Source organism: Eumetopias jubatus, unplaced genomic scaffold, assembly GCF_037043125.1.
Source record: "Eumetopias jubatus isolate StellerSeaLion01/CBP00866 unplaced genomic scaffold, mEumJub1_p1.0 scaffold_52, whole genome shotgun sequence".
NCBI classification, from domain to species: domain Eukaryota; kingdom Metazoa; phylum Chordata; class Mammalia; order Carnivora; family Otariidae; genus Eumetopias; species Eumetopias jubatus.
Window position 1 is genome coordinate 954,230 of NW_028274858.1, and position 24,376 is coordinate 978,605.

The 24,376-nt window shown below is 46.8% G+C and overlaps 1 pseudogene; it reads left to right on the plus strand.

The window, feature by feature from the left end:
- The first annotated feature begins 17,308 nt into the window (after positions 1-17,308).
- LOC114204188 (DNA primase small subunit pseudogene) lies at positions 17,309-18,648 on the plus strand (annotated as a pseudogene).
- The last annotated feature ends 5,728 nt before the right edge of the window (positions 18,649-24,376 follow it).

Here is a 24,376-nt window from a genome sequence, read left to right on the forward strand (position 1 = left end):
GGGTCTCTGCCAACTATAATCAAAGGTCTCACCCATGGTCTTTTCCCCAAACGTGGGTGTGGGACAGACACCTCAGAGCTGAGAAATGGTAACTGGAGTCTAAATGCGGACTTTTCCACACTTTTCTCAGAGTTATACTGCCACATAGAGGTCATTACATGGTCACAGAAAATGGGAGGGTGGCAGAGATGGTTCCATCTTCAAGTTATGTTTTGTTCCAAGTGCAGGATGGAGAATCAGATAGAAGGTGATTAAAAATCCCACTTTAAATTTATGTAAATCTTGGCTCACTGTTTATTTCTAGCATATGTGTATTGGTGAAATCTAAAGTTCACAGCAATCCTAGAGCAAAGAAGTTAAATGCAGCTATCAATAGAAGATTCTAATCCATGAACAACAGCCAAACTTTAATATTCTCTGATATTTCTGAGTTAGGTGCTGTAGAACAGTCCTTCTCAAACTTTATAAAGTGCATGTGAATCACCCAGGTGTGTTATTAAATGTATGTGTAGACTCACAAAATGTGGGGTGCTGGTACATTTCTAACAAGCACCCAGACAATGCCTGATGTTGTGACCCATGGACCACACTTTGAGCAGTGAAGCTGTAGGGGATGCAAAGATAAATAAAATAGATGAAACAGTATTTCTGCTCTTAAGGAGCTTGCATTTTGCCACAAGACAGACTAATGTTACATTATTGCTTCAAAGAATCAGTGTAAAGCTGATTCTCAGATTATTTTTTAATTGTAGGAAAATACACATGTAAAATTTACCATCTCAACCATTTTTAAGTGTACAATTAATGTTAACTATATTCACATCGTTGTGTGCAACCGGTTGTTAGAACTTTTTCATCTTGCAAAACTGAAACTACATCCGTTAAACAACAACTCCCTATTTTCCATACATTGAAGACCTAGCCTCATGTGGAACTCCTAGAATATTATCATCACATTAGTCTTCAACATATTGTACTTACCAGGAGTTTTATTTTACACTGAGTCATTCTATTGAGTTTAACATGAGCTGGGAGCAAAGGTAATATCACCAGTGATAACCTAAATCAGTTCATTTTATGTGGACAGAATTTCTCTGCCTTTAAATTTATAAATATTAAAATTAGAATATAATTGAAGCTGAATTCTGTCCCATTCTAGAAATAAATGATAATCATCTAGAAATATATGAATTGGAAAAAAGTCCTTGTCACCTCTTCGAGATATATTTCCAATAAATATATACTTCTTGTTCAATAAATATTTATCCAAACATAAAATACATATAAATACAAACAATTATAATAATCCCTCTACCCAGGAGGTATTTTTCAAACTGCTTTAAATATAATACATATACCATAAAGTTTACTCATTTTAAATGTACAATTCAATGAATTTTATGTTTACAGAATTATAAAACCATCATCACAATCTAATGTTAGAACATTTCTATCAACCTAAAAAAAAAAAAAAAACCCATGCCCATGCCCATTTACAGTCAATTCCAATAACCAACCACAGCCATAGGTAACTACTACTCTACTTTCTATTTGCCATTAAAAAAATTTACAAAAATAGAATCATATAATATATGTTCATGTCTGGATTCTTTCACTGAGTTTTATCCATGTTGCAGTATTTTGGGGACCAAATAATACCAACTATATGAATTTATTACAATTTCAAAAATCCATTCATCAGTTGATTGATACTTGTTGTTTGGGTTAGTTTTACTTTTTGGCCTTTTAAAATGCTATGAACATTTCTGTCAAGTATACTTGGATATTTTGTATATGTGTACCAGTATTTGTATTGTTTGTATTATATGTATTATAGGTGTTCTATTTCCAGAATAAGACAGGATTCAGCACCAATTCTATCTCAATTTTAACATTTATCGATGAGAAAGCTGAGAAACAGTATTCACCTAAACTAAATAAAGAAAAGTGGAAGGAATTTTATAACAGCAGCATCACTTGATTTTTTTGAACCAAGAGATGAAAACATGTACACAACTTCACCTCTGATGGGAATTGCAGGTCATAAAGTAAGTCTACATATAACTTTTTAAGAAACAGTCAAACTGATTACCAAAATATGGCTGCGTCATTTAACATTGTACCAGTAATACATGACGGTTTGAATTTCTCCACATCCTTGTCCACACTTGTTAGTATCTATCTTTTTTTATTACAGATATTCTAGTGGGTAAATAATGACATATTGTGTTCCTTATTTCCATTTTTCTAAAGACCAATTACATTGAACATATTTTCATATGCTTTCTGGCCATTTGTATATCTTTGGACAAATGTCTATTCAAATCCTTTGCCCATTTTTAAATTATATTACATATCTGTTTAGTTATTAAGTTATAATAGTTCTTTATATATTCTAAATACAACTCAGATATAATAATTTGCAAATAATTTATCATAGTCTGTGGGTTTTATTTTCAATTTCTTTTTTTTTAAGATTTTATTTATTTATTTGACAAAGAGAGAGAGAATGAGAGCAGGAACACAAGCAGGGGGAGTCGGAGAGGGAGCAGCAGGCTTCCCGCCGAGTAGGGAGCCCAATGTGGGGCTTGATCCCAGGACCCTGGGATCGTGACCTGAGCTGAAGGCAGACGCTTAATGACTGAGCCACCCAGGCGTCCCTTATTTTTAATTTTTTGATGGTGTCCTTTGAAGAGCAAAAGGTTTTAATTTTGATGATGTACAATTTACCAATTTTTCTTTTATTGCCTATATTTTGGGGGTGGTAACTAAGAAATCATTGCTTCCCCAAGTTTATGAAGATTTACTCATGTTTTCTTCTAAGGGTTTTGTAGTTTTAGTTCTTACAGTTAAGTCTTTGATCCATTTTGTGTTAATTTTTTACTATGGTATGACATAAGGGTCCAAATTCACCTTTTTTGGATGAATTTGCAATTGTTCTATTTGTTGAAAAGAATATTTCTTTCCCATCAGTTTTTCTTGGCAATTTTGTTGAAAACCAGTTCACTGTAAATGGGCTTATTTATGGGTTCTTAATTCTGTTCCACTTTTCAATTCTATCCTACGTAGGTTTGTCCTATGCTAGTACCAAACTGAATTGATTACTGAAGCTCTGTAGTAAATTTTGATATCATAAAGTGTGGGGGGAGCTAAGATGGTGGCATAGTGGGAAGACCCTAGGCTTACCTCGTCCCTCAAACACAGCTAGATAACTATCAAATCTATTTGATAGTTAAAAATCTATTCTTCTGAATAGCCAAGAAATTGACCTGTGGACTGACAAACTGCACAACTAGAGGGAAAGAAGAGGCCACATTCAGGAAGGTAGGAAGTGTGGAGATGGGCTTTAGGGGAGAAATGAATCATGGGTGCTGCAGAGGGGAGGGGGCCGAGGTTGCAGAAACAGGAAAGACAGAGTGGAGCACACAGGGATATGCACAAGGGGAACACTTCCTCAAAGCCATTGGCTGGGTAAACAAGAGGGGCTGATTTTCGTGAGTTTTTGCAACCAGTGGGGCTCAAAAACTGGAGTTTTAGAGGTCCACAGGCTTGGCTAGGATAGAGTCCTGACGGCACTCCCCTACTCCAGGAGAGAAGGCATGTAAGCAATCCTGGGTTGGATGGCACAATCTGAGCATCACCAAAGGCTCATGGAGAGAGACTGTTCACTCTTCTTAGAGTCCATCTGTGAGAAGTGACATTTGCAGAGTTGCCTCTCAGGTGACGAATGATCCAGTGGACACCATCTCCCTCCCCCACCCCTCAGCATAGGCACAGAGATACCTGCTGAGGGTGGCTAACCCAAATACTGGAGCTTTAGCCTGCTTTGCTCCAAAGCCAAAATATAGCAGCAGAGTATAAACAGCACATACCAGACACATTCCTTGGAGCACCAGGCCCTGAACACCATATGGCCTCCCCTTTTTAAGGCCATTACTCTCAGGGACAGGAGACATAACAGGCTTTTCTAATGCACAGAGGAAGACAGAGACCTAGACAAAATGTCAAGACAGAGGAATTCATTCCAAAAGAAAGAATAAGATCACAGCCAGAGATCTAATGGAAACAGATATAAGTAATACGCCTGATGGAGAACTTAAAGCAACAATCATAAAGATATTCACTGGACTTGAGAAAAGCCGCAAAGACCCTTACCACAGAGATAAAGGAGCTAAAAAAATTAGACAGAAATTAAAAATGCAATAACTGAAATTTGAAACCAACTGGATATAATGACCTAAAGGATGGAAGAAGCAGAGGAACACATAAGTGAAACAGAAGATAGAATTATGGAAAATAATGAAGCTGAACAAAAGACAGAAAGAAAAGCTATGGATCACAAGAGCAGACTTAGAGAACTCAGTGACCATATCAAATGTAGTAACATTCGTATCATAGTAGTCCCAGAAGAATAAGAGAGACAAAAGGGAGCTGAAGGTTTATTTGAGGAAGTAATAGCCGAAAACTTACCTTAATCAGGGGATGGAAATAGAGATCCAAATCCACAAGGCACAGAGAACTCCCATCAATATCAAGAAAAGCAGGCCAACATTAAGACACTGTAGTTAAACTTGCAAAATATAGTGATAAAGAAAAAAAGTCCTAAAAGCAGCAAGACATTTCCCTACCTTGCAAGGAAAACCCATAATCTACTGGCAGATCTCTCAACAGAAACCCGGCAAGCCAGAAGGAAGTGACATGATATATTCAACCTGCTGAATGGGAAGAATATGCAGCCAGGAATACTCTATCCAGCAAGGCTATCATTCAGAACAGAAGAAGAAATAAAGAGTCTCCCAGACAAACAAAAACTGAAGCAGTTCGTGACCACTAAACCAGCCCTGTAAAAAAATATTAAAAGGGACACTTTGAGTGGGAAGGAAAGACCAAAAGTGACAAAGACTAGAAAGGAACAGAGAAAATCTCCAAAAACAATGACAAAACAAGTAATAAAATGGCACTAAATATATATCAATCAATAATTACTCTAAATGTAAATGGCTAAATGCTCCAATCAAAAGACATAGGGTGTCAGAATGGATAAAAAACAAGACCCACCTATATGCTGCCTGTAAGACTCATTTTAGACCTAAAGACATATGCAGATTTAAAAAAAAATACTGATTCAAAGGGATAGATGCACCCTGTTTATAGCAGCATTATCAACAATAGCCAAATTATGGAAAGAGCCCAAATGTACATCAACTGATGGATAGATAAAGAAGATATATAGAGAGATATATAGATGATAAATAGATAAATAGATAGATGATAGATATATTTATATAATGGGATATTACACAGCCACCAGAAAGAATGAAATCTGGCCATTTGCAACAATGTGGATAGAACCAGAGAGCATTATGCTAAGCAAAATATGTCAGGCAGTAAAGACAAATACTATATGATTTCATATGTGGAATTTAAGAAACAAAACAGATGAACCTATGGGGAAAAAAAGAGAGAGAGAGGCAAACCAGGAAACAGACTCCACTATAAGGAACAAACCAAGGGTTCCTGGAGCAGAAGTGGGCAGGGGGATGGGTAAAATGGGTGATGGTTATGGAGGGTACTTGTAGTGATGAGCTCTGGGTGTTGTATGAAAGTGATGAATCACTGTATTATTCAAATAAAAACTCAAAACACAAAAGAAACAAAACAAACAAAAAAAATGTCCTTCCCCTTTGTTCTTTTTCAAGATTGTTTTGGCTATTCTGGCTCCCTTGCATTTCCATGTGAGTTTAGGATTAGCTTGCCGATTTCTGCAAAATAGTTGTCTGGGATTTTCTTAGGGATTATGCTCCATCTATAGATCAATTTGGGGAATATTGCCATTATAACGATTCTAAATCTGTCTGCGAGTATGGAATGTCTTTCCGTTCATTTAGGTCTTCTATAAACACTGTCAGCAATGTTTTGTAGTTTTTGGTGTACAAGTCTTGCACTTATTTTGTTAAATTTATTCCCAAGTGTTTTGTTCTTGATGGTATTCTCATGACATTCTTAATTTCATTTTTGAAGCGTTCATTGCTAGTGTTTAGAAATACTATCGATTTTTGTATGTTGATCCTTTATCCTGCAACTTTGATGTACTTAGTAGCTTTGTAGTAAATTCTATGGTTTTCTATATATAATGACCTTGTATTTAGAAATTTCAAGTTTTTAAACACTTTTAACTTTTATGGCTATTGCAAAATTTTAAAATTAGATTTAAATTTATGTACCTATGATGCAAAGAAGTTTGATAGGTGATCAAGAAAAGACTTTCCAGAATAAAGCAATATTATATTGGGATAAGTTTTCATGAAGAACTATGGAAATACAGGTTTAGGAAGAAAAGGAAGGATGCAAAATTTTGTATTAAAGGAAAGCTTGTTCATGTAGTTATAAAAATTGATGAAGGATATCAAATTGCCTGGTATTTAGGTTCACACTGGCTACATTTAGAAGGGTTATGTAGCAGTTTTATTTTAAAACTCTCAATTTACTATCGAACAATTTGCATATTTTGCAACTATTTAAATCATCAAAATTTTTAGGTATGGTCTATCTAAAAATGAGGGAAAAGGTACAGTCACATGTTTCCAGAATTCTTTTAGGGAGTATACGAGCAAAATAATTTAAACCCTTGTATTAACGTGTACCTTCCTACCAGGTTTTTCTCTTTGGGATGACTGTTACCTTTCTTCGAGTGGGGGAAATTCCCAAATGGCCCCTAACTTAAAAGCCTCACCCAGTGATCCCACAACAGTCCTCATCATTAACTAATTTTGACTGAGGTCAGTACTTCATGTAGAATTAAGTCACTGCCATCCCTCAACAAGTCACTTAGGTAGGCGTAAGTGCTCAGGGCACCCTAGGTATAGTTTTCTAAAGGCAAGTCTATTGAAGAGTATAAAGTGTCATCTATAGCATTTTAGTCATTTTAAAGAAGTTTTGGAGCAAGGTCAGGCATGTTCACTTTGATCCTCCCTTTTTAGCCCCACAATCATAAATGGTATCAGCACAGTTGCTCTTTATCCTGAGGAGTCAGGAATGTAACATGGGCAGTACTGCTGCGCGCACACACACAGACACACGCACACACACACCTGGAGACTTTTACCATCGGCGGCAACCGTCTTAGAATACATGAGTAACAGAGCCTGGCTTCCAGGAGAGTTGGGAGAATCAGCCCTGGTGCTCGCACGTGCACTGTGTCCAGGGCTGCTCCCTCCAGCCGCGCCCGCTCTCGCGGCCCACCGCTCTTTCCCAGCCCCTCCGGCGGTCTTGGTCCGCGGTGGGGAGAAAGACACCGCGCAAGCGCGGGCGCTGACGACGCGCGCGAAGGCCGGGGCTGGGCGTCCGCGCGGAGCGGCCGCTTCACGGGATTCTCTGGGAGCCTTCCGCCCGCGTCCTCCAGGATCCGGAGCTGGCTGACGTCTCCTCACACACCATCTAGAAGGTCAGCGTGGGAAGGCCTGAGGCGGGGCCGCGGAGGGTAAGCCACCCGAGTGGGCGTCACGCGAAGGCCGGCCTGCGGCTCCCCGCCGCGAGAGCGAGGGCTTGGAACGCTCTGTGAGGCCCAGCGTCAGGGCGCGCGCGCGTGCGAGGCGCTGAGAACCTCGGGGCCGGCCTCGGCCCAGCGCTTCGTGGAGGCGCGGCGTCTGAGGGAGCAGGCCGCGGGGGTGCGGCCGCCGGCAGCCAGGCGGGGAACTCTCCAAGGGGCGCCCAAGCGCCCGAGGCCTGGAAGGCACAGGTGGGGCGGCGGCCGGCGGGGAAGGACGCGCGGGTCGCGGGAGCGCCGGGCGGGGCGGGGGGAGGGGCAGGGCCGAGACGGCCGGAGCCCTCCTCCCAGGGTCAGACGTGACACTTTCGTTGAAGGAAGCCATTGCGAGAGGACAGTTTGAGAAGTTGTTCTCCCAGCCCCCGTTGTATATTTACGGAACCTAACCTTCGAGCTCCGCGCCCCCTACGCCCTTCACTCCATTTACTGGCTGACGCTGCCCCCCCACCCCTTTGATCGTGCGCTTGGCACCTTCCTGTCCGCCCTTCTTGCTGCCTCGTGCGCGCTGTTTACTTGGCTTCGGAAAATGGCTGTGGTTTTGCGCCCTTACAGCTTCGTGAAAGTTCGGAGTCTTTAGAAAATGTCGGCAACCAATAGCGATTGTGTTGGGAACGGAGAGCGCACGGATTTTGCTCTTTCGAATACGTTTGTTCATGTTCGTGAGGGATCCAGCACCGCAGAGGCTCTCTCCGACCTCATTTCTATGTCTGGAAAAAGTTTCTCTTGGAACGTGCACTGTTCCGGGACGCGGCCTTATTGCGTTACGGTGGGGTTGGCCCATTTTCCCACGAACTGAAGAATCGTTTTACTCCTTCACTTAGGGATCCTCGAAATTTACTTTATTGCCTTGTAATTTAGTGGATTTGCGTTCAAGATTGTTGCTGCTTCTGAAATACAGGTTTAAATATTTAAGAGTTCCACAAGTTTTCTTTGAAATGTCCAGAGGAAAAACCAAGAAAAAGGAATGTAAGAATGTCCCCAGTTAGGAAGGGAGCTATTTTTTTTATTGCTCTCCTTTTTGCAATAACAGACCCCATTTGGTGACTTTATAGGAAACCGGTTGGAAACAGGAAGGTTTTACGCTGGTTCTTTCTCACCGTGGGCTTTCTGAAACGTCGTTTGTGTAGTTCCCCTGACAAGAATGGGTGGGACGCTATTGCAGGGGTTGCATACCGGTATTTGGAGAAGTTCCGTCTTCTTTTTTTGTAAAGGGCCAGGCAGGCAGGCATTAGAGCACCTTTTGTACTAGAGACTACTTGTGATGTTGACCTTACCTTGATAGTTACTGCTTTTAGGCTTTATGGGATTGAACTAAGATGTCAGCTGTTTGATTCAGAATTTTACCTTTGCTCCTGAGATTTACTTTTAAAGCTTACACGTATGCACATCCACTCATAGTTGTGTCTGAAACAAACAGGTTTTACTTCTTTTATTAGAACGTGTCGAAAAATAAATGCGCTCTTTGTATCTGGAACCAGGATTTGGGTTCGGATTTAAGAGGATTATACTGGTGTGGGTACTGTTTTATTTAATACTATAGATTGACCTTCCAAAACTTCCTGTTCTCAACTTTAAAAATGAAAGGATGTGAGGGGCGCCTGAGTGGCACAGTTGGTTAAGCTGCTGACTCTTGGTTTCCGCTCAGGTCCTGAGATAGAGCCCAGCCTCCCGCTCCATGCCCAGCTGGAGTCAGCTTAGGACTCTGTCTCCCTCTCCCTGTGCCCCTCCCCACCTTCAATAAATAAAATCAATCTTTATTTTTTTCTTTCTTAAAGACTTTACTTGAGAGAAAGAGAGAGAGAGGGCAGAAGTTGGGAGAGAGGGGAGAGGGAGAAGCAAGCTCCCCACTGAGCAGAGAGCCTGATGCTTGTCCATTCCAGGACCCCAGGATCATGACCTGAGCTGAAGGCAGACGCTCAACTGACTGAGCGACTCAGGTGCCTCTTGCTCTTTAAAAGAAATTTTAAAAACAAAAATTAAGATATGTGGAATCATGTAATAAGGGTTTTTGTCTTTTCAAGCCACTTGATAAGGTCTTAACTGTAATTAGGGATATGACAGGTATTATTCATATTTTTTGTTTTGTTTTTTAAAGTACTATTTTGCAGTTCTTACCCTGTGAAGTGCATTTTCTCAGTGACTGCTGAGAATATATCAAATCCTGGAATAAATCCCAAATTAATAATACAGAATTTTAGTACAGACTTTTACTTTCTGTGCAGAAATTCCCAACTACTTTTCACCTCATTTCCAGGTGTTTTTCTCCTGCTAAACTTTTTCTGTCTCCCAAGATGGAGATGCCAGCAAGAAATGCTATTCAGCAACTGACCCATGGAATTACACCACGATCACCACTTCCCAGCACTGCCCCCACACACTTTTCTTTTCAGTAGGTAGCCCATTTCCTCCAGTGACACATTATTTCAGGAAATCTTTCAGCACACTATGTAACATAAGCTTTGAAATGTGGGTATATACAAGATCAGGTGTTGAACACCTTTTCACGTGCCATTTAAAGATCCTCTTTTGTGAAGTACCGTCATGTTTTTTTCTCATTAACAGGAATAAGAGGTTATGCCTTTTTAATCTTGCTCGAGTTATTTTAATGGAGTTTTGGGAGGGAATAGGGCTAACTGTATGTGAATAACCTGCCACCTTTAAGTAGAATTGGGTAACTTTAAAGCTTCGTCCAGATAATTTTTTCTCATTTCTGTCCTCTCCAATGATTCAACCTCATTTTTTTTTAAGATTTGTTTATTTATTTGAGAGAGAGTGTGGGCATGAGCAGGAGGGGCAGAGGGAGAGGAAGAGAGAATCCAAAGCAGACTCCTTGCTCAGCACAGAGCCTGACTCAGGGCTCAATCTCACGACCCTGAGATCAAGACCTGAGTTGAAATCAAGAGTCGGATAGTTAAGTGAGAGAGCCACCCAGGCACCCTTCAGTCCCAACTCGGGGCTCGATCCCAGGACCCCCGGGACCATGACCTGAACCAAAGGCAGACGCTTAACGACCGAGCCAGCCAGGCACCTCAGTGTCCTCCTCTCTTTGAATTCTAGCATATTTCAGAGCTGCTGTTGTCCTTCGGTCTTCAGTCATTTGAGTGGTGGGTAAACAGGCCCAGAGGGTGAAGGAACTTTCTATTGTTGTAAAGCACGTGGCAGAGCAGAGCTCCTCAGACCCTGCAGTGCCACACTCCATCACTCTGGAGCATGTGTGTCTCATCTCGCTTGGAGCTCAGGAGTCCCCCCGGGGCACAGGCTCTTGTTAGTAGGGATTCAGCCTCTAGCTGCAGCAAGCTCCCCAACACTGGACAGTGGTGAACAGCACAGGCCCTGACTCTCTCTGTGGGTTGGACACAGTTGGTGGTGGTCAGGTGGCTGAAAGGCTGGAGGGTCCCTTCAGCCGGAAGGACCAGGTCAGGCCCCGTGGCACAACGGCCTGGCGGGTCTGTGCGGGGGACGTCACAGGTCTGTGCCAGTAGAGGTCCCAGGCCAGCAGGCCACAGTGGTCTGTGTTTGTTTCAGTGTTGGGTGGATGTCCCTCTCGCTGGGGAGAGAAGTCTGAGGAGGACACGTCTGCTTTCTGGTTCCCTCTCTCCAGTGAGAGACCTCGTCCCAGAGGAGAGGCCGCCATGGTGCATCTGTGCCCCAGGTGGTCGTAGGACAAGTGTGAAAGCTCTCAAGGAGGTAACTCGGTGTTGTGTTCAGCAGGTCTGAACTGTGGGTTGGCTGGCCCTTCAGAGAGCCCTCCTGAGGTCACACGGCGAGCCTGCTGTCTGCCGACTCTCCAGGCACTTGGATTCCGTGTAATTAGGACGCTCCATGCCATGCAATCTCTTTTCTTGTCTTGCCCAGCCTTGGTTACTTGATGTGGCATCATGGAGAAGTCTGGGTCTTTTAGGTATAACTCAGTGAACAAATGCAGAGGGTTTCTGTGGACGCTGAGTTTCAGGAGCCAGGGGCGATGTCAGTGTTGGCACCTCGGTGCCTGCCGCCCCACATGGCCTGTGGGGCCTTGAAGCCATGGCCAGGATTCAGAGACTCCCACACTTCTCAGTATCGTAAGAGATAATAGCAGTGATTTGTTCTCCCGTGTTTACAAACGAGGTTATGCCGTAACTGTGCGCATAGCATGGCGGGGGGGTGTGTGGAAGACAGGCCCCAGCTGGACCTCTGCCCACAAGGGAAGTGCACGAGGCATTCCCAAGTCTAGTTGTAGCCAACTCCTCGTCACGTACTTGTGGTTTGACCTTGCACGAGATTCTCCTCCTTTCCTGGCTTTGTGGGCTTATCTGGTCAGTGAGAAGGGCGCACATGGTGTTCTGTCAGGATTGCATCACATCCATCATGCCTGACTTCCCAAACATTGTTAACAAATGCAAAAGCTGTAGATGTGAATAGCGTACCTTCACTACTTACAGCCATGTGAAACCGTACGTACAGATACGTATGCGGAGCTAGATAATTATGTAGAACTTGATGATTTTGTGGGCCATGCAAGAAGGGAAAGGTCTACCTGTAGGATTACTTCCTTTATGATGACGATTTCGAGAGGAGAGTGTTAGCGTAGGAACATGAGAGGACTGTGTATTGGTGGGGCTGTCACAGCAGAAGTGGTGTTCTTGTGAAGGATCCTGGGGTGGCAGTCGCATCGAGCCATGGACCTTGGTTCGGGTGGGGTGGGCCTCCATCCTGCCAGTCCCCGGTGTACTCAGCACACTGAGCTGTCCTCCTGTCTGTGGTCCAAGTGTGCTGACACGCGCTAGCCCCACCCATCCGCTAACCTGTCCCTCTCCTCCAGAGGCCGAGTGGCCGTGGCCGTGGAGCAGACCAGCCCGGGAGCCAGATGAGCAGAGAGGTCTGTGTGCACTCCTGGCCTTGCTCCTACTACTTAGAACCGGAGAAGCGATGGGTTCCTGGAAAGCTTTCATTAAGTTCTCACTCCCTGAGATTTACAACTGATAAAACCGGGGAGGCACTGGTCAGCTTCCCCCTGTCTAGTGTGATTGAGATCAAGAAGGAGGCTTCTCACTTTGTCTTCAGGTCTCTCACCGTCCTGGAGAAGGACCACCTCAAGCACTGGTTCAGCTCCTTGCAGCCCAGTCGGAATGCAGTCTTCAGCATCATCGAGCATTTCTGGAGAGAGCTGCTGCTGTCTCCATCGGAAGCACCGCTCCCTGTGACGAAGGGGAAGCAGCTGACTGGTCTGATGGCCTGTTCCCAGAATTGCCTGGAAGAGACAGCCTGAGTCCTCCACCATCAGAGCGAGCAGCTGGACAGCATCACCAAGGGCCTGGACAAGATGGAATCTGACCTGGACGTGGCTGACAGGTACAGGGGGCGTTTCTGACACACGGGTCACGCCCCTGCCGTGCGCAGTGACGCCGGGTGGGCGTTGGTGAGGGACACATTCTGTGCCTGGTGCAGAGCTCCAGTCTTGTGTGAATAAGGAAGGCTACCTCGTTTCATCCTATGGGGGAAACAGGCCGAGGGGCCAGGTCACACACCTGAAGTTGCTGTTCTGCACGGCCATGTGGCCGCAGGGTTTGAGCTGAAGCTCTTTGGCTCCAGGAGCTGCTGGCTGTGCTGAGACACCAGCCACTCCCAAACCAGGGACCCCCTCCAGTCTTCTAAACAGTGGGGGCCCCAGGGAGCTTTTGTTTATGTGGCTGTGTGTGCTGACATTGCCGCATTTCTTTAATGTTCTTTTAACAAAAGGCCAACTGATATGGCCCCTGGGTAGCTCAGTCGTTGGGCGTCTGCCTTTGGCTGGGGTCGTGATCCCAGGGTCCTGGAATCAAGTCCCACATCGGGCTCCCTGCTCAGCGAGAAGCCTGCTGCTTCCTCTCCCGCTCCCCTTGGTCGTGTTCCCTCTCTTGCTGTATTTCTCTTATGTCAAATAAATAAAATCTTAAAAAACAAAACAAAACAAAACACAAAAGTGAGAAGATGAACCTGAGGCTAGAGAAGATGCTTGTAGTAACCACTTGTATTCTCACCCGGGGATTCATACCCAGCTAGGTAGAGAGCTCATATGTCAGAATGAGAAAAAGCCAGTTCGGTAGAAAAATGGGCAGGACGATTGATTGGAGTGTAGGGTCAGCTGCCGTCATGGAGATCCTCAGATCCTGTGGCTTGCAGAAGCTGGGAAGCTATTTCCCCCACAGAGAGGTGCAGGCAATTAATAACAAAAGCAAAGAAACACATTGACAACAATACAATAATAGTGGGGGACTTTAACACCCCCCTGACTGAAATGGACAGATCATCTAAGCAAAAGATCAACAAGGAAATAAAGACTTTAAATGACACACTGGACCAAATGGACTTCACAGACATATTCAGAACATTCCATCCCAAAGCAACGGAATACACATTCTTCTCTAGTGCCCATGGAACATTCTCCAGAATTGACCACATCCTAGGTCACAAATCAGGTCTCAACCGGTACCAAGAGATTGGGATCATTCCCTGCATATTTTCAGACCACAATGCTTTGAAACTAGAACTCAACCACAAGAGGAAAGTCGGAAAGAACTCAAATACATGGAGGCTAAAGAGCATCCTACTAAAGAATGAATGGGTCAACCAAGAAATTAAAGAAGAATTAAAAAAATTCAGGGAAACCAATGAAAATGAAAACACAACTGTTCAAAATCTTTGGGATACAGCAAAGGCAGTCCTGAGAGGAAAGTATATAGCAATACAAGCCTTTCTCAAGAAACAAGAAAGGTCTCAAATACACAACCTAACCCTACACCTAAAGGAGCTGGAGAAAGAACAGCAAGTAAAGCCTAAACCCAGCCAATGTGACGACCCTCTCAGGAATAGAATGGCACAAAATGCCGGGATGTCATTTCTAAGCTGATGGAGTCTGTGACTTCTACTGGTTCCCTCTGTCCTGGGTTCATTCTCTGTCTCCTTCTCTGTCTCTGTGTGTGTGTCTCTCACAAGAGCAGACCTGTGGTTTCCATGTGCGATGTGAGAAACCGCAGAAGCCTCCCTTGTCCCCGTTTCCCTCTCCGGTCCTGGTGCCCCTTTCCTTCCTAAGGCCTCCTCAACCTGACCGGAGCAGTGATTCTGGATCCTCTTCCACATGGGGACCCTGAGGCTGAAAGAAGTAGGGCCCTGGCCTTGGTCTTCAGACTGGTGGCCCTGTGCTCTTCCACGTTCTGCTGAGCCAGGTCCTAAGCCCCCCAAGCCCCGAGTCTGTCCTCTGCTGAGAAGGACCTCGAGGGGTTAGAAAACATTTTCCCAAGACTGGGATCACAGGGGGTCGGGGATGGATATCCAAGGCCAACAGGCACTTCTACAAGCCTGTGGGACCCTTGGGACACTGCATCTCTGCAGCCCAAGTGACATCAGAGTAAGCTGAGGCCTTTTCTGCTATAGCCCTCCGGACTTGGGGGAGGGTATCTCTTCCTACTCCCAAGTGCCCAGGGTGGTGGTGGACACCAGAATCCAGACCCTGTCTTTTCCCAGTGCCCTGGCAACACCCTGGGTCCCTTGGGGAACCCTAATCATCAGCCCGGACTGTCCCCCCGTCCCTATGGGGCCTGGTTCTGGGTCCTGCAGCGACACAGTGAGGAGAGGTGAGGCCAGGCAGGAGCGGGGAGAGGGCAGAGTGGACTCTCCCTGGGGGCCATGGATCCCTGGTCAGTGCAGACCCTGTTGTGTGCCGGCCCCTCGGGCACCGAGATTCCAGCTCCTGGTCTGGCTCCGGGAGGGAGACCAGAGTGTGGCCCCTGCTAGCTCAGATGTGTCACTCTGTCCTGTAGCTACAGCCTGTCCCACCAGCTGAACTCCACCTCCTAGTCGGCCAGCTCACCTTCACGGTCAAGAACAGGCCATCATAAGGTCAGGGGCCATTGCGTGCCTGGTCAGGCAGGGGAGGGCTCACTTTCACCTCAGGGAGTCTCTGGCTGGTCTAGCAGGGGCTCTGGATGGCTGGCTTTCCAGGTTCTCTGCTGACCAGCTCTGGGACTGGAGCCATTTTACCTCCTCTCGCTGGGCCTCGCTCTCCTCTTCTGTGCAATGGGGTGATGCAGAATGATCCCTCCCATGGCAGAAACATGTGGAGTGCTGGTGATCGACGTAAGCCGGGCACCGAGCCTGGATTGCTGAGTGCAGAGGGGGATGGGGAGCGGTGTGGGCAGTGAGCACTCCTTCCCCAAAAACAATTTAGCTCTTCCATGGAGCCGCCAGACCACTGGCTGGGAGCCCAGGAGCAGTGGCCGACCACACTCCTGACACCAGGCCCCTGCGTGTGGCTCTACCTCAGTACTGGGACACGGTGGGGACCTTGGGACTTGGGGCCAGCTCCTCTCTCTGAGGGAAGGAGACGACAGAAGGCTTTCCTTGGGGACCCCCAATGCCACATAAGAGGGGAGGAGGTTTCCCCCAAACAGTACTTTGAAATTCTGCTTCTGTTAGAACCTGAGCTTTGGGCCATGATTATTTCACTTGCTGGGCTGACGAGATACACTTGTTCTCCAAGACTCCTCCTCAGATGTAGAGCTCTTGCAGGTCCCGGGCATCCTGGAGCCGGGGAGGGAAGAAGGGCCTGTCCCCTCCCTGGCTCCTGCAGGAGACCTGTCCTCCCAAAGGCAGGATGGTTTCGGGTCGTGGTCCTGGGCTAGGGTTGGAGACAGCCTGTCACTGCTCCTGACTCTGGGGCTGAGTGGGCCTTTTTTAGGCATAGCAACACCCAATGATGGCAGGGGCTTCAGAAAGAACACACTCCTGGACCCGGTCCTGCCCCAGGACGGTGGCTGACTTCCCCAGCCCCAGAGGAAGAGGGATATCCTCTGCTTCCTTGGGCTTTGGTCCTCTGACCCACGAGCAAGCACTGAAAATTTTCTAGCCCTCCTCTGGAAGCGCACCATCCCTGAGTGGGCCAGTCACTGTCCACACACGGAGACGGACAACGTGCTAAGTAAGTGCAGGAGGTGATCCTGTTCAAATGGCCTGCAGGTCGGTGGGGTTGCTGCTTCTGTGCCGTCCAGTGGGCCACTTTTCCCTGGATGGAAATCCTCCTGGAGTCGCCTCTCTCTCCTTTGAGATCCGTTCCTGCTGGTTTCAGGACCAAGGGACTCCAACTGAGCATTGTGCCCCATGTACTCAGGGCGATGGTGGTAATGGTCTGTTATGATTATCTGGGAGGGTCCTTCAGGTTCCTGCTCCCCTAGGCACAGGTGTGGTAGCGACAAGCCCCAGAGCCATCCCCCAATTTCAGCATTGTGCGCCATGTTCCCCAGGGATGGTGCTAATGGTCCGTTGGTATTGTCTGGGAGGGCCCTCCAGGTTCCCGCTCCCTCCCAGGCACAGGTGTGGTGGCAAGAAACCCCACAGCAGTCCTCAAGCCTCAGCATTGTGCCCCATGTCCTCAGGGATGTTGCTAATGTTCCATGAGGATCATCTGGGAGGATTCTCCAGGTTCCCGCTTCCCCAGGCACAGGTGTGGTAGCAAAAAGCCCCAGAGCCCTCCCCCAAATTCAGCATTGTGCCCCCGGTGGTGCTGGTGCTGGTCATGGGCTGTCAAGATGGTACAGGAGGATCCTCCAGGTGGGGCTTGGAGCCTGGGTAAACCTGGTCGCACTCAGGTTGCATGAGGAACAGATGAGTTGAGGTCTTCATTTGGAAGAGTCATTTCGCTTTTCCAAAAAGGTCAAGGTCATTGGTCTACTTTAGAATGAAGATAATGACTAATTAAAAACAAGTGTGTGTTGGTGGTAACCCTGCAGACGTTGAGTCCCGCGCTCCATGGAGACGTTTGACCCAGACGAGCTGCCTGAGCTGCCTAAGCTTTACTACCGGAGGCTTTTTCCCTACGCCCAGTACTATCGTTGGCTCAACTATGGCGGAGTAATAAAGAATTACTTTCAACACCGTGAATTTTCATTCACATTGAAAGATGATATTTACATTCGCTACCAATCCTTCAACAACCACAGTGATCTGGAAAAGGAGATGCAGAAAATGAATCCATACAAGATTGATATAGGCGCGGTATATTCCCACAGACCCAATCAACACAATACAGTAAAGCTGGGAGCTTTCCAGGCTCAGGAAAAAGAACTGGTGTTTGACATTGACATGACAGACTATGATGATGTGAGGAGATGTTGTAGTTCTGCAGACATATGTTCTAAGTGCTGGACCCTCATGACGATGGCCATACACATATTCGACCGAGCACTGAAGGAGGACTTTGGATTTAAGCATCGTCTCTGGGTCTATTCCGGAAGGAGAGGTGTTCATTGTTGGGTCTGTGATGAATCGGTTAGAAAATTGTACTCTGCAGTACGTTCCGGGATAGTTAAGTATTTGAGTCCTGTAAAGGGTGGTCAAGACGTTAAAAAGAAAGTCCACCTAAGTGAATAAATTCACCCTTTTGTCAGCAAATCTATAAACATAATAAAAAAATACTTTGAAGAATATGCCTTAGTTGATCAAGATATTCTTGAAAATAAAGAAAGCTGGGATAAGATTTTAGCCCTTGTTCCTGAAACAATTCATGAGAAACTTCAGCAAAACTTCCAGAAGTATCACAATTCACTTCAGCGTTGGGAATATTTGAAGAAAGCCATCAGCTGGCAGGATAATACTAAAAATGACAAATGTGGACCCTTGCTTGAATGGGAGATCATGCTCCAGTACTGTTTTCCACGGCTGGATATCAATGTTAGCAAAGGAATCAATCATTTACTGAAGAACCCTTTTAGTGTTCATCCTAAAACAGGTCGTATTTCTGTGCCTATTGATTTACAGAAAGTGGACCAGTTTGATCCATTTACTGTTCCAAACATAAGCTCCATCTGCCATGAATTGGATGCCATTTCCATTAATGATGAGGGAAAGGAGGGAAACGAAGCTGAATCTGATATCAAACATAGAACCAGAGATTATAAGAAGACCAGTCTAGCTCCTTATATAAACGTTTTGAACAGTTTCTTGAAAACCTGGATAAATCCCGAAAAGGAGAACTTCTCAAGAAGAGTGATTTACAGAAAGACTTTTAAAGAAAACAGCTCTCCTCAAACCAATGTAGATGTCTTCTAGCTTCAAGAATCAAATACTTCAGGTGCCTGGGTGGCTCAATCGGTTGGCTGTCTGCCTTCGGCTCAGGTCATGATCCCAGGGTCCTGAAATCGAGTCCCGCAGTAAGCTCCCTGCTGAGCAGGGAGTCGGCTTCTCCCTCTCCCTCTGCCCCTCCCCCCTGCTCATGCTCTCTCTCTCTCTTTCAATCAGTAAATAAAAATTCTTAAAAAAAACAAAAAAACAAAAAAAAACAAGTGTGTGTTTCCCCTTCTCCCAGAAATTGAAGCAGGTGTGCAGGCCATAGGTCAGAGGACCTACTTATCCCCACCTGACAGCACTTATCTGCTCTGGATCTAGGAGACCCAAGGTTTTGAACATCAGCCTGTGTGTCAGTGATGTAGCATTTCACAGGATGTCAGTGTTCTGAGAAATCAGCAGGTCCATTTGGCACAGTGTCATCTTCCTGTCAGGACTGGCAGTCAAATTTCTCATGAACCCCAAACTTCCGGGGATTTCCTCTTTCCTCTAGTTGACCGAGGGTTAGGGTTAGAGTTAGGGTACTGGTTAGGGCATGGGTTAGGGTACGGGTTAGGGTAGGGGTTAGAGATAGGGTACGGGTTAGGGCACGGTTTACCGTACAGGGTAGGGTTTAGGGTTAGGCTACCATTTAGGGTACGGGTTAGGGTTAGGGTACGCTTTAGGGTTTGGGTTCGGTTTAGGGGTAGGGTTAGGGGTTAGTGTTATGTTAGGTGTTAGGCTTAGGGTACAGGTTAGGTTTAGGGTACAGTTTAAGTTTAGTTTTAGGGACCTGTACAAATGTTCCGTGCCTGCTATCACAGGAGTCTGGTGCAAACCTGGCAATGCAAGGATGAGCCAGGGGCTGCGCTTTTCATGGAACACAGCTCAGAGGGGCTTGAATCTGCTCTGGGGTCCAGGCAAAGCTACGCCCCTCCTGCCTGTGTCCCAGCCCCTGTGGGAAGGTAGTAATGAACTGATTCTGACCTTGTCCTCTCCGAACACAGACTTCGAGGGGCTCCCATTACGGTTAGGCTCAGGTCCATGGGCCTCGTCTGTGCCCATGTGCTGGGCCGTCCCCACAGTTGCTCCTGGCACCCCTGAGTCCTGGTCACACATCTCTGTGGAATCCCCTGCCCTCCAGGGTGGATGGCCAATGTGACGGCCCTCTCAGGAATACAATGGCACAAAATGCCGGGATGTGATTTCTAAGCTGATGGAGTCTGTGACTTCTACTGGTTCGCTCTGCCCTGGGTTCATTCCCTGTCTCCTTCTCTGTGTCTGTGTCTGTGTCTCTCACAGGAGCAGACCCGTGGGTTCCATGGGCGATATGAGAAACCGCAGAAGCCTCCCTTGTCCCCGTTTCCCTCTCCGGTCCTGGTGCCCCATTCCTTCCTAAGGCCTCCTCAACCTGACCGGAGCAGTGATTCTGGATTCTCTTCCACATGGGGACCCTGAGGCTGCAACATGTAGGACCCTGACTTTGGTCTCCAGACTGGCGGACCTGTGCTCTGCCACGTTCTGCGTAGCCAGGTCCTAAGCCCCCCAAGCCCCGAGTCTGTCCTCTGCTGAGAAGGACCTCGAGGGGTTAGAAAACATTTTCCCAAGACTGGGATCACAGGGGGTCGGGGATGGATATCCAAGGCCGAGAGGCACTTCTATAAGACTGTGGCACCCTTGGGACACTACATCTCTGCAGCCCAAGTGACATCAGAGTAAGCTGAGGCCTTTTGTGCTATAGCCCTCCGGACTTGGGGGAGGGTATCTCTTACTACTCCCAAGTTCGCAGGGTGGTGGTGGACACCGGAACCCAGACCCTGTCTTTTCCCAGTGCCCTGGCAACACCCTGGGTCCTTTGAGGAACCCTGACCATCAGCCCGGACTGTCACCCTGTCCCTATGGGGCCTGGTTCCGGGTCCTGCAGCGACACAGTGAGGAGAGGTGAGGCCAGGCAGGAGCGGGGAGAGGGCAGAGTGGACTCTCCCTGGGGGCCATGGATCCCTGGTCAGTGCAGACCCTGTTGTGTGCCGGCCCCTCGGGCACCGAGATTCCAGCTCCTGGTCTGGCTCCGGGAGGGAGACCAGAGTGTGGCCCCTGCTAGCTCAGATGTGTCACTCTGTCCTGTAGCTACAGCCTGTCCCACCAGCTGAACTCCACCTCCTAGTCGGCCAGCTCATCTTCACGGTCAAGAACAGGCCATCATGAAGGTCAGGGGCCATTGCGTGCCTGGTCAGGCAGGGGAGGGCTCACTTTCACCTCAGCGAGTCTCTGGCTGGTCTAGCAGGGGCTCTGGATGGCTGGCTTTCCAGGTTCTCTGCTGACCAGCTCTGGGACTGGAGCCATTTAACCTCCCCTCGCTGGGCCTCGCTCTCCTCTTCTGTGCAATGGGTGATGCTGAATGATCCCTCCCATGGCGGAAACATGTGGAGTGCTCGTGATTGACGTAAGGCGGGCACCGAGTCTGGATTGCAGAGTGCAGAGGGGGATGGAGAGCTGTGTGGGCAGTGAGCACTCCTTCCCCCTAAAGCAATTTAGGTCTTCCGTGCAGCCGCCAGGCCACTGGCTGGGAGCCCAGGGGCAGTGCCCCACCACACTCCTGACACCAGGCCCCTGCGTGTGGCTCTTCCTCAGCACTGGGACACAGTGGGGACCGCGGGACATGGGGCCAGCTTCTCTCTCTGAGGGAAGGAGACGAAAGAACTCTTTCCTTGGGGACTCCCAAGGCCACTTAAGAGGGGAGGAGGCTTCCCCCAAACAGTACATTGAAATTCTACTTCTGTTAGAACATGAGCCTTGGGCTTTGGTTATTTCCCTTGATGGGCTGACGAGATACACTTGTTCTCCAAGATTCCTCCTCAGATGAAGAGCTCTCGCAGGTCCCGGGCATCCTGGAGCTGGGGAGGGGAGAGGGGCCAGTCCCCTCCCTGGCTCCTGCAGGAGACCTGTCCTCCCAAAGGCAGGATGGTTTCGGGTCGTGGTCCTGGGCTAGGGTTGGAGACAGCCTGTCACTGCTCCTGACTCCGGGGCTGAGTGGGCCTTTTTTAGGCATAGCAACACCCACCGAAGGCAGGGGCTTCAGAAAAAACACACTCCTGGACCCGGTCCCGCCCCAGGACGGTGGCTGCCTTCCCCAGCCCCAGAGGAAGAGGGATATCCTCTGCTTCTTTGGCCTTTGGTCCTCTGACCCACGAGGAAGCACTGAAAAGTTTCTAGCCCTCCTCTGGAAGCGCACCATCCCTGAGTGGGCCAGTCACTGTCCACACACGAAGACGGACAACGTGCTAAATAAGTGCAGGAGGTGATCCTGTTCAAATGGCCTGCGGGTCGGTGGGGTTGCTGCTTCTGTGCCCTCCAGTGGGCCGCCTTTCCCTGGATGGAAATCCTCCTGGAGTCGCCTCTCTGTCCTTTGACCTCCGTTCCTGCTGGTTTCAGGACCAAGGGACTCCAACTGAGCATTGTGCCCCATGTCCTCAGGGCGATGGTGGTAATGGTCTGTTATGATTATCTGGGAGGGTCCTTCACGTTCCTGCTCCCCTAGGCACAGGTGTGGTAGCGACAAGCCCCAGAGCCATCCCCCAATTTCAGCATTGTGCCCCATGTTCCCCAGGAATGGTACTAATGGTCCGTTGGGATTGTCTGGGGGGGCCCTCCAGGTTCCCGCTCCCCTTCTCTTCCTCTCCTGTTATCTTCTTCTTTTTCTTTTTTCTTAAAATATGTTGCGTTATTTGTTTCAGAAGTACAGATCTGTGATTCAACAGTCTTGCAGAATTCACAGCGCTCACCGTAGCACATACCCTCCCCATTGTCTATCATCCAACCACCCCATCCCTCCCACCCCCAAACATTACAGTAACACTCAGTTTGTTTCCTGAGATTAAGAATTCCTCCTATCAGTGAGGTCATGTGATACATGTCTTTCTCTGATTGACTTATTTCACTCAGCATAACACCCTCCAGTTCCATCCACGTCGTTGTAAATGGCAAGATCTCATTCCTTTTGATGGCTGCATAATATTCCATTGTGTATATATACCACTTCTTCTTTATCCATTCATCTGTCGATGGGCATCTTGGCTCTTTCCACAGTTTGACTATGGTGGACATTGCTGCTATAAACATTGGGGTACACGTACCCCTTCGGGTCCGTACATTTGTATCTTTGTGGTAAATACCCAGTTGTGCAATTGCTGGATCGAACGGTAGCTCTAATTTCAACTGTTTGAGGAACCTCCATACTGTTTTCCAGAGTGGTTGCACAAGCTTGCATTCCCACCAACAGTGTAGGAGGGTTCCCCTTTCTCCACATCCCCGCCAACATCTGTCGTTCCCTTACTTGTTAATTTTAGCCATTCTGACGGGTGTGAGGTGGTATCTCTTTGAGGTTTTGATTGGATTTCCCTGATGCCGAGCGATATTGAGCACTTTTTCATGTGCCTGTTGGCCATTTGGACGTCTTCTTTGGAGAAATCTCTGTTCATGTCTTCTGCCCATTTCTTGATTGGATTATTTGTTCTTTGGGTGTTGAGTTTCATAAGTTCTTTATAGATTTTGGATACTAGCCCTTTATCTGATATGTCATTTGCAAATATTTTCTCCCATTCTGTCGGTTGTCTTTTGGTTTTGTGGACTGTTTCTTTTGCTGTGCAAAAGCTTTTTATCTTGATGACATCCCAATAGTTCATTTTTGTCCTGGCTTCCCGTGCCTTTGGCGATGTTTCTAGGAAGAAGTTGCTGCGGTAATGTCGAAAAGGTTGCTACCTGTGTTCTCCTTTAGGATTTGGATGGACTCCTGTCTCACGTTTAGGTCTTTCAAACCTTTGGATTCTATTTTTGTGTGTGGTGTAAGGAAATGGTCCAATTTCATTCTTCTGCATGTGGCTGTCCAATTTTCCCAACACCATTTGTGGAAGAGACTATCTTTTTGCCATTGGACATTCTTTCCTGCTTTGTCAAAAATAAGTTGACCATAGAGTTGAGGTTCCATTTCTGGGCTCTCGATTCTGTTCCATTGATCTATGTGTCTGTTTTTGTGCCAGTACCATACAGTCTTTATGATGACAGCTTTGTAATAGAGCTGGAAGTCCGGAATTGTGATGCCGCCAGCTTTGCTTTTCTTTTTCAGTATTCCTCTGGCTATTCTGGGTCTCTTCTGGTTCCATACAAATTTTAGGATTATTTGTTCCATTTCTTTGAAAAAAGTGGATGGTATTTTGATGGAGATTGCATTGAATGTGTAGATTGCTCTAGGTAGCATTGACATCTTCACAATGTTGATTCTCCCAATCCATGAGCATGGAACGTTTTTCCATTTCTTTGTATCTTCTTCAATTTCTTTCATGAGTATTTTATAGTTTTCTGAGTACAGATCCTTTGCCTCTTTGGTTAGATTTATTCCTAGGTATCTAATGGTTTTGGGTGCAATTGTAAATGGGATAGACTCCTTGATTTGTCTCTCTTCTGTCTTGTTGTTGGTATATAGGAATGCCACTGATTTCTGTGCATTGATTTTATATCCTGCTACTTGACTGAATTCCTGCATGAGTTCTAGCAGTTTTGGGGTGGAGTCTTTTGGGTTTTCCACATACAGTATCATATCATCTGAAAAGAGTGAGAGTTTGACTTCCTCTTTGCTGATTTGAATGCCTTTGATTTCTTTTTGTTGTCTGATTGCTGTGGCTAGGACTTCTAATACTATGTTGAATAGCAGTGGTGAGAGTGGACATCCCTGCCACGTTCCTGACCTTAGGGGAAAGGCTGAGAGCCTTTCCCCATTGA